Source organism: Elephas maximus, chromosome 20 (assembly GCF_024166365.1).
Source record: "Elephas maximus indicus isolate mEleMax1 chromosome 20, mEleMax1 primary haplotype, whole genome shotgun sequence".
Lineage (NCBI taxonomy): Eukaryota > Metazoa > Chordata > Mammalia > Proboscidea > Elephantidae > Elephas > Elephas maximus.
The window spans coordinates 75,666,019-75,680,258 of NC_064838.1; the positions used below are offsets into that span (position 1 = coordinate 75,666,019).

A 14,240-nucleotide genomic window follows, 5' to 3' on the forward strand; every position below is an offset into this window, starting at 1 on the left:
CAGCACAAAAAGTAAGTGGAAAAATGAAATTGTCAACAACACACAAAAAGGCATCAAAATGACAGCACTAAACTCATACTTATCTATAATTACGCTGAAAGTAAATGGACTAAATGCACCAATAAACAGACAGAGAGTCTCAGACTGTGTAAAGAAACACGATCCGTCTATATGCTGCCTACAAGAGACACACCTTAGACTTAGAGACAAAAACAAACTAAAACTCAAAGGATGGGAAAAATACATATGAAGCAAACAACAAGCAAAAAAGAGCAGGAGGGGCAATATTAATTTCTGACAAAATAGACTTTAAAGTTAAATCCACCACAAAGGATAAAGAAGGACACTACATAATGATAAAAGGGACAATTGACCAGGAAGATATAACCATATTAAATATTGATGCACCCAATGACAGGGCTGCAAGATACATAAAACAAACTTTAACAGAACTGAAAAGTGAGATAGACACCTCCACAATTATAGTAGGAGACTTCAACACACCACTTTCAGAGAAGGATATGACTTCCAGAAGGAAGCTCATTAGAGACACTGAAGATCTAACTGCAACAATCAACCAACTTGACCTTATTGACTTATACAGAACCCTCCACCCAACAGCTGCAAAGTACACTTTTTTTTCTAGTGCACATGGAACGTTCTCTAGAATAGACCACATAATAGGTCATGAAACAAACCTTTGCAGAATCGAAAACATCGAAATATTACAAAGCATCTTCTCAGACCACAAAGCCATAAAAGTGGAAATCAATAAGAGAAAAATCAGGGAAAAGAAATCAAACACTTGGAAACTGAACAATACCCTCCTGAAAAAAGACTGGGTTATAGAAGACATTAAGGAGGGAATAAAGAAATTCATAGAATGCAACGAGAATGAAAAGACTTCCCATCAAAACCTCTGGGACACAGCAAAAGCAGTGCTCAGAGGCCAATTTATATCGATAAATGCACACATACAAAAAGAAGAAAGAGCCAAAATCAGAGAACTGTCCCTACAACTTGAACAAATAGAAAGACAGCAACAAAAGAATCCATCAGGAACCAGGGGAAAAGAAATAATAAAAATTAGAGCTGAACTAAATGAAATAAAGAACAGAAAAACAACTGAAAGAATTAACAAAGCCAAAAGCTGCTTCTTTGAAAAAATTAACAAAATTGATAAACCTTTGGCCAGACTGACTAAAGAAATACAGGAAAGGAAACAAATAAACCAAATAAGAAAAGAGATGGGGTATTTCACAACAGACCCAACTGAAATTAACAGAATCATATCAGATTATTATGAAAAATTGTACTCTAAAAACTTTGCAAACCTAGAAGAAATGGATGAATTCCTAGAAAAACACTACCTACCTAAACTAACACAATCAGATGTAGAACTAAATAGACCCAGAACAAAAAAAAAGAGATTGAAAAGGTAATCAAAAAATCCCAACAAAAAAAAACCCTGGCCCAGATGGCTTCACTGCAGAGTTCTACCAATGTTTCAGACAGCAGTTAACACCACTACTACTAAAGGTATTTCAAAGCATAGAAAATGATGGAATACTGCCTAACTCATTCTATGAAGCCACTATCTCCCAGATAACAAGACCAGGTAAAGACACCACAAAAAGGAAAAATGCAGACCTATATCCCCCATGAACATAGATGCAAAAATCCTCAACAAAATTCTAGCCAATAGAATTCAACAACATATCAAAAAAATAATCCACCATGATCAAGTGGGATTTATACCAGGTTAAAAAAAAAAATTATGCAAGGTTGGTTCAATATTAGAGAAACCATTAATATAATCCACTATATAAATAAAACAGAAGACAAAAATCACATGATCTTATCAATTGATGCAGAAAAGGCATTTGACAAGGTCCAACACCCATTCATGATAAAAACTCTCAGCAAAATAGCAATTGAAGGAAAATTCCTCAACATAATAAAGGTCAGCCAACATCATTCTAAATGGAGAGAGCCTGAAAGCATTTCCCTTGAGAATGGGAACCAGACCAGGACGCCCTTTATCGCCGCTCTTATTCAACATTGTGCTAGAGTCCCTAGCCAGAGCTATTAGGCTAGACAAAGAAATAAAGGGCATCTGGATTGGCAAGGAAGAAGTAAAGTTATCTCTGTTTGCAGATGACATGATCTTATACACAGAAAACCCTAAGGAATCCTCCAGAAAACTACTGAAACTAACAGAAGCATTTGGCAGAGTTTCAGATTACAAGATAAACATACAGAAATCACTTGGATTCCTCTACATCAACAAACAAAACATTGAAGAGCAAATCACCAAATCAATACCATTCTCCGTAGCCCCCAAGAAGATAACATACTTAGGAATATATCTTACCAAAGATGTAAAAGACCTATAAAAAGAAAACTACAAAGTACTACTGCAAGAAACTAAAAGGGACCTGCGTAAGTGGAAAAACATACCTTGCTCATGGACAGGAGACTTAACATAGTAAAAATATCTGTTCTACCAAAAGCCATGTATATATACAATGCACTTCAGATCCGAATTCCAATGACATCTTTTAATGTGATGGAGAAACAAATCACCAACTTTGTATGGAGGGGAAAGAAGCCCCGGATAAGTAAAGCATTACTGAAAAAGAAGAAGAAAGTGGAAGGCCTCACTCTACCTGATCTTAGAACACATTATAGAGCCACAGTAGTCAAAACAGCCTGGTACTGGTACAACAACAGGCACATAGACCAATGGAACAGAATTGAGAACCCAGATAGAAATCCATCCACATATGAGCAGCTGATATTTGACAAAGGCCCAGTGTCAGTTAATTGGGGAAAAGATAGTCTTTTTAACAAATGGTGCTGGCATAACTGGATATCCATTTGCAAAAAAATGAAACAGGACCCATACCTCACACCATGCACAAAAACTAACTCCAAGTGGATCAAAGACCTAAACATAAAGACTAAAACGATAAAAATCATGGAAGAAAAAATAGGGACAACCTTAGGAGCCCTAATACGAGGCAGGAACAGAATACAAAACATTACCAAAAATGATGAAGAGAAACCAGATAACTGGGAGCGCCTAAAAGTCAAACACCTATGCTCATCTAAAGACTTCACCAAAAGAGTAAAAAGACCACCTACAGATCGGGAAAAATTTTTCAGCTACGGCATCTCCGACCAGCACCTGATCTCTAAAATCTATATGATCCTGTTAAAACTCAACCACAAAAAGACAAACCACCCAGTTAAAAATTGGTCAAAGGATATGAACACGCTCTTCACTAAAGAAGAGATTCGGGTGGCTAACAGATACATGAGAAAATGCTCTCGATCTTTAGCCACTAGAGAAATGCAAATTAAACCTGCAATGAGATTCCATCTCACTCCGACAAGGCTGGCGTTAATCCAAAAAACACAAAATAATAAATGTTGGAGAGGCTGCGGAAACATTAGAACTCTTAGACACTGCTGGTGGGAATGTAAAATTGTACAACCACTTTGGAAATCGATCTGGCATTTCCTTAAAAAGTTAGAAATAGAACTACCATAACAACCCAGAAATCCCACTCCTCGGAATATATCCTAAAGAAATAAGAGCCTTTTCACGAAAAGATACATGCATACCCATGTTTATTGCAGCACTGTTTACAATAACAAAAAGCTAGAAGCAACCAAAGTGTCCATCAACGGATGAATGGATAATTAAATTATGGTATATTCACACAATGGAATACTAGGCATCGATAAAGAACAGTAATGAATCCGTGAAACATTCCATAACATGGAGGAACCTGGAAGGCATTATGCTGAGTGAAATTAGTCAGATGCAAAAGGGCAAATATTGTATAAGACCACTATTATAAGATCTTGAGAAATAGTTTAATCTGAGAACACGTTCTTTTGTGGTTACAAAAGTGGGGAAGAAGGGAGTGTGAGAGAGGGTTATTTACTGAATAGATAGTAGATAAGAACTACTTTAGGTGAAAGGAAGGACAATACTCAGTACCGGGAAGGTCAGCTCAACTGGACGGGACCAAAAGCAAAGAAGTTTCCTGGATAATCTGAATGCTTCAAAGGTCAGCAGAGCAAGGGCAGGGGTTTGGGAACTATGGCTTCAGGGGACATCTAAGTCAATTGGCAAAATAAATTGTATTAAGGAAACATTCTGCATCCCATTTTGAAGTGTGGCATCTGGGGTCTTAAATACTAACAAGCGGCCATCTAACATGCATCAATTGGTCTCAACCCACCTGGATCAAAGGAGAATGAAGAACACCAAGGTCACAAGATAATTATGACCCCAAGAGACAGAAAGTGCCACATGAACTAGAGACTTACATCATCCTGAGATCAGAAGAACTAGATGGTCCCTGGCCGCAGCAGATGGCTGCCCTGACAGGGAGCATGACAGAGAATCCCTGAGGAAGCAGGAGAACAGTGGGATACAGACCCCAAATTCTCATAAAAAGACCAGGCTTAATGGTCTGACTGAGACTAGAAGAATCCTGGAGGTCATGGTCCCCAAACCTTCTGTTGGCCCAGCGATAGGAACCATTTCCGAAGATAGCTCATCAGACATGGAAGGGACTGGACAATGGGTTGGAGAGAGATGCTGATGAGGAGTGAGCTACTTGTATCAGGTGGACCCTTGAGACTGTGTTGGCATCTCCTGTCTGGAGGGGAGATGGGAGGGTAGAGAGAGTTAGAAACTGGCAAAATGGTCACAAAAGGAGAGACTGGAAGGAGAGAGCCGGCTGACTCATTAGGGGGAGATTAAATGGGAGTATACGTAGTAACGTGTATATAAGTTTATATGTTAACTTTCACTTAAAGCACAATAAAATTTATTTTAAAAAATACTATGAGGCAGTTCTACTCTGTCCTATAGAATCGCTATGAGTCAGAATCGATTAAAGGGCATTTTTTTTTTTTTTTTTTTTTTGCTGTAAACACAAGTACAAAAAGTAGGTGGCTTTAAAGAAATTTATTTTCTCATAGTTCCAAAAGCTAAAATTCTGAATCAGGGTCTCAACTGTGTCAATTCCTTCCTTGTCAGTAGCCCTGGGCCTTCCTGTTTTCCTTGACGTTGTTTGGCTTGTGAAGGATCCCCATACTGTTGTGTGTGTGTCTGTATATTCTGGTCTTTTAATAACTAAGACATGATTAGGTTTAAGATCCACCTACACCAGTATGGCTTAATTAGCATAACAAAAGAAAACTGCAATATACAAGGGCAGGGGTTAGAATTTCAACACATATTTCGGAGGGGGCACAATTCAATCCGTAACACTGTGTATAAAAAAAAAAAAAGTGTACCCAGAGAGTTTAATGTAAGCAGATTCTGAAGCTCTACTCTGTGATATGTTGTTGTTGTTATTATTAGGCCCCATTGAGTATGGTTACAACTCATAACCACCATAAGTACAACAGAACTAAACATTGCCTGATCCTGTAGCATCCTCACAATCATTGCTATATTTGAGTCCATTGTTGCAGCCACTGTGTCAATCCATCTCATCCAGTGTCTTCCTCTTTTTCTCTGACCTTCTATCTCACCAAGCATAATGTCCTTCTCCAGGGACTGGTCCCTACTGAAAGACATGCCCAAAGTACATAAGACAAAGTCTTGCCATTCTCCCTCCCAAGGAGCACCCTGTCTGTACTTCTTCCAAGAAAGACTTGCTCATTCTTTTGGCAATCCATGGTACATTCAAAATTCTGAACCAACGCCATAATTTAAAGGCATCAACTCTTCCTCAGTTTTCCTTACTCATTATAGAGCTTTCACATGCATATGAGGTAACTGAAAATATCATGACTTGGGTCAGGCACATCTTAGTCCTCAGAGTGACATCTTTAATTTTCAACACTTTAAAGAAATCTTTTGCAGCAGATTTGCCCAATGCAATACTTTATTTCTTGACTGCTGCCTCCATGGGCATTGATTGTGGATCCAAGTAAAATGAAATCCTTGACAACTTCAATCTTGTCTCTATTTATCATGATGTTGCTTATTGGTTTAGTTGTGAGGATTATTTTTTTTTATGTTGAGGTGCAATCCATACTGAAGGGTGTTGTCTTTGATTTTCATCAGTATATGTCTCAAGTTCTCTTTCCTTTCAGCAAGCAAGGTTGTATCACCTGCATATCTTAAGTTATTAATGAGTCTTCCACCAATCCAGATACCACATTCTTCTTCATATAGTCCAGTTTCTCAGATTAATTGCTCAGCATACAGATTGAATAAGTATGGTGAAAGAATACAGCCTTGATGCATATCTTTCCTGATTTTAAAGCACTCTATATCCCCTTGTTCTGTTCAAAAGACTGCCTCTTGGTCTATTTACAGGTTCCTCAAGAGCAGAGCTAAGTGTTCTGAAATTTCTATTCTTTGCAATGTTATCCATAATTCGTTATGATTCACACACTCCAATTCCCTTGCATAGTCAATAAAATACTGGTAAACATCTTCTGGTATTTCTGCTTTCAGCCAAGATCGATCTGACATCAGCAATGATGTCCTCTTTTGAATCCAGCTTGAATTTCTTGCAGTTCCCTGTGGATGTACTGCTACAACCATTTTTGAACTATCTGTGATATGAATGACTTTAAATATATAGTTCAACTACCGAAGGAGGCTAATTGGTCTAGATGTACTAAATGGGGTTAAACAACTTTTCTGTCCAAAAAATCAGTCACAATACACAAAATCAACTATATGATACCTTATTATCCTTGCTTCATTACAGTACAAATTAACAAAGTTCATTTATTATGAATTTATCCTCATCTATGAACATAAAAAAAATGCCATGGGAATTTAATTAATTTAACAACATCACTTATTTTTTCGTTAGATTAACTATCCTAAAAATCTGAATTTTTGATTTTAAAACCTCACTGTCTTGGACTAAAAGAAATAAGTTCAATTAGATCACATTTTTATGTTCCAGAAAGTACCATGCTTCACAAACAAGAATTTGAAATAAAACCAAAAATTGTTGTCTACCAAAGTAACCTAACACAGTATGATTCCATATATAGGGGATTAAAGCTATGAAATTTTCTTTATCTCTAAGGGCTATAATATATTCCACTTATATAAAGAATAATTTAAATATAAGTCTAAAAATAAATAGGTTAAAGAATCCAAGGAGAATGATAAAGAATGAGAAAACTGATAGCGAAAATGTTCCTTTGTTCTGAGAAATAATGAATATCATGTTCTGAATGAGGGCTACAGCCCTCTTCCAACTAAGGTCACTTTTTTTACTCCAAAGTTTTTTCGAGGCAGTTTTCATTCCTGAGTTTCTCAGGATATAGATAGATTAAATGGTTCAGCATAAGGGTTATGAAAGCTAAAACCACAGTCATGAATATATCAACCCGAAAGGTAGATTTGGGCCTTGCATACAGAAGATACAGAGAACAAAGAATAAAATGACCACCATGATGTGGGATGCACAGGTGTTTTCCTTCCAAACCATTAGTCTTCAAGGAGTGTAAGATGACTCCATAGAACACTAGTAGGATGAAGAATGTTACAGTGAAAATTGCCTGTCCATTTGCTGTCATACAAAGTCCAATGATGTAAGTATTCATGCAAGCAAGTTTCAATAAGGGGTACACAGTGCACACAAAGTTGACAATGACTTTGGGGCCACAGAAAGGGAACAGATAAAGAGAAATTGAGCAAAAGAATATACAAAGCCCCCAACTGAGGTGACCAATAGCATGAGAACACACACCCACCAATTCAAGATGACCAAATAATGAAGAGGTTTACAGATGGCCATATAATGAGTCATAGGCCATCACCACCAGAAGAACTTCAGCATCAGCAAATAAACGATTTATAAAGACTTGTGCCATTACAAGCATAGAAGGAAATGGTTTTTTTCTCATAGATCTTGCCTATGCTTATTTTGGGAGTAACAGAAGTAGAAAGCACAGTAAATATAAATAATAAAAAGGTGAGAAAAAATATATATGGGGGAACATAGGGATTGGCTGGCCATGACTGTCACCATGATGAGCAGATTGTCCACTGCCTTCACAGTGTAGATGCGTAAGAATATAACAAATGAAACTTTTTGCCCCTCAGGATACTGAATGAGTTCTAGGGGTAAAAACTGAGCCACAACGTTTCTATTTTCCATGCGTTCTTTTGAAAATGTTGAACTCAGGTATCAGAGCCTGGAAACAAAAAGGTCAATAATAAATTTGAGAAGATTGCAAACTTTATTCCAAAAATTTGATGCCCTCCTCAACAAAGTTTCCTTCGCAGAGACTTGCACACAACATCTCTTTAGAAAATGGATGTTCGGGATCTTCTCTCACAGTAATTTCCCCACTCATTTTCACCCGTTTTTTTGCTTCACCCTCAATGATGTTTGAAATCCCGGTGACGTAGTGGTTAAGAGCTATGGCTGCTAGCCAAAAATGTTTGGCAGTTCGAATCTGTCAGAAGCTCCTCGGAAACCCCATGGGGCAGTTCTTCTCTGTCCTATGGGGTTAGTATGAGTTAGATTCAACCCGATGACAACGGTTTTCTATTTTTTTTTGTTGTTGTTGTTTTCAATGACAATACTTTGATTTTAAAACTGAGTTTGATATGTGAGTGGCTACATCTGTGACGTGATTTAATGAAAATAAGAAAGCTTTCTCCAGAATGTCTTTCAGAATACTGAATTTAACATTATATACCATTTATCTCATTTTATGAGCTCTATATAACTTGCATTATGCAGATTGAGCGACCTTGCTTATTGAAAGTGAAGAGGACTTGAAACAGTGATTAAGATCAAAGGCCACAGCCTTCAGTATGGATTGCACCTCAACATAAAGAAAAGAAAAACCCTTACAACTAGACCAATAAGCAACATCATGATAAATGGGGAAAAGATTGAAGTTGTGAAGAATTTACAGGGTTGCATCCATTTGCTGAAACATCTCAATTGGTATTCCGTCAATTCCCGAAGCCTTGTTTTTCACCAATGCCTTCAGTGCAGCTTAGATTTCTTCTTTCAGTACCATCAGTTCTTGATTATATGCTACTTGTTGAAATGGTTGAACTTCGACTAATTCTTTTGCTACAGTGACTGTGTTTTCCTTTCGTCCTTTTTTCTCAATAATTTATTTTATTTTTTTGTTGTGTTTGATAATATACCCAGCAGAATATACACCAATTCAACAATTTCTGCAAGTACAATTCAGTTACTTTGATTATATTCTTTGAGTTGTGCAACCATACTCATCTTCCTTTTGTGAGTTGTTCCTCCACAATTAACATAAACTCATTATCCCCTAAGCTAGGCTGTAATCTTTACAGGAGTAAATTGCCATGTCTTTCCCCTGAAGAGCCAGTGGATGGATTCTAACCACCAACCTATCATTTAGCAGCCTAATGCTTACACGTTGCAGTACGAGGGCTCCTTCTTTAGTAAGGAGTAATAAACCAAAACCAAAACCAAAACATTGCCATCAAGTCAATTCCGACTCATAGTGACCCCATAAGACCGAGTAGAACTGCCCTATAGTGTTTTCAAGGCTATAACCTTTACAGAAGCAGATGCTTCCTCAAAATTTTGAGCTTGGTATGTTTGGAAACCCTAATGGCCACAGAAGAAATGTGTCTACCAATGAACACACTCATTGTTTCATTACATTTACATGGAATTTGAGGCTCCTATTTTTTTTTTTTTTATGCTGAGGAAAGAGGCAGAAAGAATAGATTACTGATGCCGTGTTTAGCTACAAAAACAAAATATTCGGTAGACTAAAATTGGATGTTAAAAATTAAAAATATTGAAATCTTTAGAAGACAATATAGAATATTTTCCTGTCCCTATAATAGAGGATGGAGCCCCGGTGGTACAGTAGTTAAGAGTTAGGCTGCTCTCCAAAAGCTCGGCCATTCAAATCCACCAGCTGCTCCTCGGAAACCATATGGGGCAGTTCTACTCTCTCCTATAGGTCTCTATGAGTCAGAATCGACTTGACAGCAACGGGTTTTGGTTTTAGAAGAGCTAACCAAACACACTTTTTTTTTGTTTGTTTTTTAACCAAACACATAAAGACTGAGAAATTTAACTACATTAAGAAGTTACTATTTTTTCAAATGAAATGTTAAAAGCGTAAAAAGAAAAACCACAAACAGGGAAAAGACTATTTTACTACCTATAAACAAAAATAAAGAATTAGTACACAAGGTACATATACAATTTAGTAACGGAAAACAATCCAGTAGAAAAACTGACAAAAGACATAGATGTACATCTCATAGAAGAGGGGAAAAAGTGATGTCTAATAAACATAGGAAAATATACTCAACTTCAATAGAAATAAGAAATGCAAATTAAAACCATAGTGAAATCACAGTTTTATACCCATCGAATGACCAAAATATCAAGCATCTACAACATCTGGTGTTGGTAAGTATAAAGAGTAATGGAACTGTTCAACTTTGCTGGCAGGAGTACAACCGATGATATCACTTCAGGAAAAAATTGCAACCATCTGTAAAAGTGAACATGTAAATACCCTATTTAACACAAAATAATTTCTTTTAAAATGTCCACAGTGACACTGCATATAACAAAAACTCAAAATGATCTGTACAAACACTGACTAGAGAATCGTATATAACCTGTGGCATATTCAAACAATGAAATCATATGCAGCAGGAAAAATATAATCAAATCTTAGGGAGTTAACATTGAGTGACAAAAGTTAAGATTCAGAAAACTATGGGCAACATAAAGTAATTTTTAAAAAAGTAAGGAATAAGAAAATCTAAACAATGCACTTTAAAGATACACACATACATAGTTAAACTATTTTTAACTGTGATTAAAAAATTAGGATTGGGGTTACTTCTGAGGAGATGTGAAGGAATGGCATCAGAGAAGTGTAATCATGGAGTTTCAATGATATTAGTAATATTCTAGGTAGGCAGCTACAAGATTTATAAATAATTGCATATGTTGTTGGATATACATGAAAAATTGTACACTAAAACTTAAAAATAAGAAAAGTTCTAAAATCTGTCTTTTAGTTAGAAAAGTAAACACTTGTTTAGCATAGATAATGTTCCATATTACACTGAGAACATTTTTTCTGCTTTCTGGCTTTAGGATGTTCCTGCTTGGGCTGTAGACTGAGAAGAACTTATTTTTTTGCATAAAAAGCAACATTTTCTTTTTGCCAAAACAAATCATGACTAAGCCTACATGTAAAAAGAGTTTACGTTTTTAAAATTCACGCTACAATTTTTAGGGACCATGCTGCTTATGCAAAATAACATGTTACTTTATATATCTTCAAGTTCATGGAGACAAAATCAGAAGCTCTACCTACTCATTTCAGAATCATAAAAAAAAAACGCACATGATAACTAGTGAGGAAAATATAAAATATGTTTATAACTTAGATTAATGTGATTTTCAAATCCTTGGTGAAATAGTATCTTTCCTCTAATCAAGAGCTAGAAGGAGTTTTCTTCATCAACCACATCCCATCTATCAAAATTGCTCACTAATGGTGTCTCAAACCAAACGTAATATCATGGCCCTCTTAAATATATAGAATTGCAAATGCATAGACATTGCCCAGAGGAACAGAAGTAATCTTAAACACAAAATGCATAGTGGAGCTAAAAAAAAAAAAGCTGTTGTGCTAATAGAATAATGAACAGGAAAATTTTAAATCACACCCTTGGCCTCAAAAATTTGTTCTGAGGATTAGCCAAATTGTTTTCTCATGAATTTGGATGATAGAAAATTTTCAGAAAGTAACTTGATTTACATTTTTTTAAAAGAGGAAAAAACAATTTCTTCTAAGTCCTGTTTCAGTATATACTGAGAAAAATAAAATTACAGTGTAAGCTTAGTTTTATTTTTATTTATAACAGGAAAAAAACCTCTGCCTTTTATCTAGCCGCCAGAATGTCTCTATTTGTTAGGTTAATTCTAACATGGAAGAATAATTTATTCAACATTTTTTATGCCTTTGCATCAATAAGGAGTAGTATTACTAGAGAATCCGTTGAATTGACTTAATCATTCATTGTGATAATTAACTGTCTATTTGTTACTTTAAAGATTTAGAAATGGCATTTTCAGTGTGGACACACATTCTTATTCTACTTTTGGTTAACTTTCTACCCCAGATTTTTTCCACAGCATTTTTCATCTCAGAATTTCTCAAGGTGTAAACCAGAGGATTCAACATGGGAATGATAACTGTAAAAACCACAGTCATAGATTTATCAATGGCAAAGTTGGAAACAGGTCTGACATACAAGAAAATACAGGGAACAAAGAAGAGGACAACCACTGTGATGTGGGAGCCGCAGGTAGACAGGGCTTTGTGCCTCCTTTCCTGATTGAGTCTTCAGGGAGCTTAGGATGACCCCATAGGAGATTAGTAGAAGGATAAAAATTACCGTACAGATGGCTCCACCATTGGTAACCACAGTGAGACCTATAAAATAGGCGTCAGTACAAGCAAGTTCCAATAATGGGTACATGTCACAGAAGAAGTGATCAATGACATTGGGGCCACAGAAGGGGAGGCTGTACACAAAGAGAAGTTGAACCACAGAGTGTAAAAAACCTCCAACCCAGGCCACCACCAGCAACAGAATGCAAACCTGTCGATTCATGATGGCCAAGTAGTGCAGTGGCTTACAGATGGCCACATAGCGGTCATAGGCCATTGCCACCAGAAGAAAGACCTCAGAACCACCAAATAAGTGTCCTAGAGCTGGCCCATGCAAGCTGAGAAGGAAATAGACTTTTTATCATAGAGTAAGTCTACAATCATTTTAGGGGAATTGGCAGTGGAATAAACAGCATCCATGAGTGACAGATAGGCAAGAAAGAAGTACATGGGGGAGTCCAGGGAGGGGCTGACAATAACGGTCATGAAAATGAGCAGGTTACCCACCACTGTCACAATGTAGATGAGCAAAACCAAGATAAATAATGCTTTTTGGACCTCAGGATCCTGAGTGAGTCCCAGGAGGACAAATTCTGTTACATTGTTACTGTGTCCCATTTACTCTTCTACAAGACCTGTTTCAGAGATGAGAGCTCAGGAGAACAAGACCTGTAATAAAATCATGCACACCACTATGAAAATGTCCATTATGTCATGGAGCACTTCTTCACTATTCTAAGGTGGCTTATCCATAATAAGCATTTAGAAATATCTACTGAGTTTCTCTTCTAAAGATCCCAATATGTCTTCCCTTAACAATGCTACTTCTCAGATGACTGGATTGGACCTATGAATAATAGGTTCTATCTCTAAATCATAGTGGATCTTCTACAGAGAAGATCAGTCCAAGGCCTAACAAACTTTCATTCATTTAATATCCTTTTTTAAAACATGACAGTGCTTGGTACAGAGGTCAGCAATGTCAAAGAGGGATAGGATTTCTGCTCTCAAGAAACTTATTCTCCGGTGGTGAAGATAAACTCTAAATGAATTCACATATGGTCAGTACTTAGAGTTGGTAATATTTGTTGTGAGTACCTTTACGATATGATCTCTACAGCACCAAAAATAACCCCTTTTCAGGAATATCTCGCTAAATATTACAACATTCTACTATTAGAAGTTCGGTCTTTCCTGTCTCAAAGGTTGTCCAGTCTTTATGAATCTTTAAATCTGGAAAGCTGGACTTCAAAGTGTATCAGGCAACTACAAAATTATTTAGCACATTATTTCCTGTAGCAATTACTTGGACATAGATTGTCTTTCTCTTAACTTTCATAATGCTTTCCATTTCCTCTGTGCTTATCCCACAACTCTTAACACAAATCTCTATTAACATAGCGTGAGTACTTTTAGTTGGTAGCATTTGTGGGGAGTACCCTTACAGTATGATCTGTATTTTCAGAAAACGTTTTTGAACTGAAGTTAACTGACACATAACAAACACCAGCTAGTACATCAGCAGTCAGTATTTTCAAATCAATTGGGGGTGATCTGGGTAGCCATGGGGGAGAAAATAGACACTGCAAAGAGTGGTAGAGGGCAAAGGAACAGGGTTTTATATATAATGCTTCTTAGGCACTAAGAGTGGTCAAAATTAGAACCTCAATGCCCAGATTCCTAAAAGGAACTTGCTCAAAAGGAAAGTCCAAACTCAGTATAAGGAGGTATGAGTTTTAGTCATTTTCTAAATTTAGTCACAAGTCTGTCTCGATTTACTCATTGGAAAAAAA

General features: G+C 36.6%; 1 pseudogene; it reads right to left on the bottom strand.

The window, feature by feature from the left end:
* Positions 1–12,096: 12,096 nt before the first annotated feature.
* On the bottom strand, positions 12,097–13,065 carry LOC126063677 (olfactory receptor 4A5-like; annotated as a pseudogene).
* Positions 13,066–14,240: the final 1,175 nt, after the last annotated feature.